Genomic DNA, 3311 nt, shown 5'->3' with positions numbered 1-3311 from the left:
AGATGGGAGGGCAAATGCTGGAGCTCAGTTTCGGTCCTCAGCATCTTTCTGATTGGCTTGGAAGGGTACAAAACAAGCAGAGCTGCTCAAAAGGAGGTCCAGGATTTAGCTAGAAGCACAGAAAAAAAGAAGGTGAGGTTGCCAACTCTTCAAGAAGGGCAACAAAGACTTCTGCTGGTCCCAAGAAACAGGGTCAAGGTAAGTCAAGGAGGAGAAGCTCTTGCACATAATACCTGAATCCCAGAAAAGAGAGTCCAACGCCTTATATTAGTCTGAAAGTGAGCCTTCCCTCAGGAATTTCTTTCATATGTGGTGGACGTGTACTAAGGTGAAAGTGTACTGGGATACGATATAGAATGAACTGAAAAAGGTTTTTAAATATAATTTTAACAAAAAACCAGAGGCGTTTTTATTAGGCATAATTGAAGACGAAATTCCCCCAAAAGATGTAAATTTGTTTATGTATGCCATAATGGCAGCAAGGATACTTTTGGCTCGGAAATGGAAGCAGCAGGAACTTCCAACATCAGAAGAATGGCAGACTAAGATGATCAAATATGTAGAACTGGCAAAGTTGACGGGGAAGATCCGAAATCAACGTGACAAACTGTTTCAAAAGGACTGGAGCAAATTTATATTATATATGAAAGAACACTGCAAACATTGGAAAACATTTGTAGGTTTGAGCTGAAATATTTTGTAATGTGAAAATAGGGAACTGATTTACATTTAACGAGGTGATTCTTATTAAGAAGAAAGAAGGTAAATAAGCGGTCACAGAAATGCTAAGATGTAAGTGAATATTTATGAAAGCCAGAGAAGGGGATGGGAGGAAGGCGATGCTCAGTTTGAGCAATGCTTTTGGTTATGGAAATACGCAATAGAATGTGATTATGATAAAATGTAAATCTAATAAAAATAATTAGAAAAAGAAAAAGAAAGTGAGCCTTCCCTCAGTTTCTTGGAAGCACATTCAAACTTTGGGAGAACTTAAGTTCCCATAGCAGTTAATTAAAAAAGATTGAAACTGACTTAAATCTGTAGCGTAGAGATGCTGGGAAGCTCAGCCTAGTGGTTTCCCTTCCTCAGCCTTGGCCTTTGCCAACTTCATGCCCTCTATATGTTTCAGAGGACAACTCTCATCCTCTTCATGGGGATGAGAAGAGCTGTAGCCCAAAGTAGCTGAAGGCCACCAGGCTGGCAAAGACTGCTCTGGGTTCAACACTCTGCTTCTGGTCCTGCCTCAACCCAGAAGAGTCTTTGCCAGCCTGGTGGCCTTCTAACTGCCCGTTCCCCTCTCCTTGCAGAGACCTCCTGGCCATTGGCTAGGCTACCTGCGGCTAGTGGCAGTTGGCATCCAACAAAAACATCACAGGTTCCCCATCCTTCTCCAGGTCTTGTATTACTCCAACTGAAGCCCTACTGGTTGCTTCAGAGACATTACAAGCTCTTGGTTCTAATGCCTTCTCTTTCATGGCAGTCTTCGGGGCACACCCCACCCCACTATTTTATTTCCTATTTTACTCTTTGGGGGAAGGGCCATAGCTAGATGACCCTCAGGGTCCCTTCCAACTCTACAATGTTGTGGTTCTAGGATTCAGTGACCAGACGGTCTGGGGTTTGATTCCCAGCTGGGAGAGGCCCATGTTCTGGAATCCTGGAGTCTGTGTAGACAATGCTCAACTAGATGGAGCAATCGTACCTGATCTTGTGTAAGACACCTTCCAGTGCTCCTGTGTCCCCCATGCTGTTCAGGGGGAGCCAGACCCCATGGCTCCAGCAAGCCATCTCTCTCTCATGTGCATAATAATAATAGTTTTATTATTTCTACCCTGCCCATCTGGCTGGGTTTCCCCAGCCACTCTGGGTGGCTCCCAACGGAATATTAAAAACACGACAAAACATCAGACATCAAAAACTTCCCTAAACAGGGCTGCCTTCAGATGTCTTCTAAAAGTCTGGTAGTTGTTTATTTCCTTGAGATCTGATGGGAGGGTGTTCCATAGGGCAGGTGCCACCACTGAGAAGGCCCTCTGTCTGGTTCCCTGTAACCTCACTTCTCACAGGGAGGGATCCGCCAGAAGGCCCTCAGAGCTGGACCTCAGTGTCCGGGCTGAACGATGGGGGTGGAAATTCTCCTTCAAGTCTACTGGGCCGAGGCCGTTTAGGGCGTTAAAGCTTTGAATTGTGCCCAGAAACGTCCTGGGAGCCAATGTAGGTCTTTTAGGGCCAGTGTTATACGGTCTTGGCGGCTGCTCCCAGTCACCAGTCTGGCTGCCGCGTTCTGGATTAGATACACGCCGTCTCTCCCAACTGCAGGATGCTCAACTTCTGGACCCTGCTGCTGGCCCTGACACTCCTGGCAGAGACGGGACAGTCCCAGAGCTACAAATCAATACCTACAGGTAAGAACTGGGGAAGCAGGGATGTCTCTGGGCCAAATCAAAACCTAGATGGTGCCTCCACAAAATGAGGCGTTCCTATCCTCACCCTCTTGCACAGGCTGTATGTTGACATTTTGACACACGGTTATGATAAGGCGATTACCCGGGAGTCACCTCAACCCATTACGCAGGTTTGCCAATTTCCCAACAATCCATTGCAAAGCACAAGAGATGGATTGCTTTGTGGATGCTTCGAGAGCTGCCGCCTCACACTGCCCCAGTGTCTGCCCATTCCCAACAGCAAGGGCTGGCGGACTGGCTGGCTGGGCTCCCTCACCCTCCCTGCTTGCTTGCTTGCTCCAAGGCCGCCTCTGCTTCTGGCACCCAGCACCCCCTGACCAGCCCCAGAGACACCATTCGCCTGGGGAGCTTGAGGCCAGGGCTGCTGAAACAAACAGCTGTGTGCAAGCCTTTGTGGGGCAGAGATGCAAGAGGGAAGGAAAGAGGGACAGAGGCCAGTCTTGTCCATGGCACCCCTGACCATCCTTCAAGAGCCAGTGTAGTGTAGTGGTTAAGAGCGGTAGCCTCGTAATCTGGGGAACCGGGTTCGCGTCTCCGCTCCTCCACCTGCAGCTGCTGGGTGACCTTGGGCCAGTCACACTTCTCTGAAGTCTCTCAGCCCTACACACCTCACAGAGTGTTTGTTGTGGGGGAGGAAGGGAAAGGAGAATGTGAGCCGCTTTGAGACTCCTGAAGGGGAGTGAAAGGCGGGATATCAAATCCAAACTCTTCTTCTTCTTCTTCTTCAAGGCGCCCTAGGGTGCCATGGGACCACTGGTCCAGATGATCCTCCAGGTTCCTTCCAACTCTACAGTTCTATGATTATAAGTGCCGTATTCTTCGCTCCATAAGACGCACCTGACCATA

At 48.4% G+C, this 3311-nt stretch overlaps 1 pseudogene across 1 annotated transcript in view; it reads left to right on the top strand.

Annotated features, from left to right (window-relative positions):
- Positions 1-3311, top strand: part of LOC114600145 (fucolectin pseudogene) — a 17371-nt pseudogene continuing 14060 nt past the window's right edge. The window contains exons 1-2 of the transcript XR_013394083.1: positions 1-198; positions 2320-2405. The product of XR_013394083.1 is annotated as a fucolectin pseudogene (transcript). The remainder of the gene's footprint in view (positions 199-2319; positions 2406-3311) is intronic.

The sequence above is a fragment of the Podarcis muralis genome, chromosome 8 (assembly GCF_964188315.1).
Source record: "Podarcis muralis chromosome 8, rPodMur119.hap1.1, whole genome shotgun sequence".
NCBI lineage: Eukaryota > Metazoa > Chordata > Lepidosauria > Squamata > Lacertidae > Podarcis > Podarcis muralis.
Note: the sequence above shows the minus strand (reverse complement) of the source record. Positions and strands in the feature narration are given on the sequence as shown.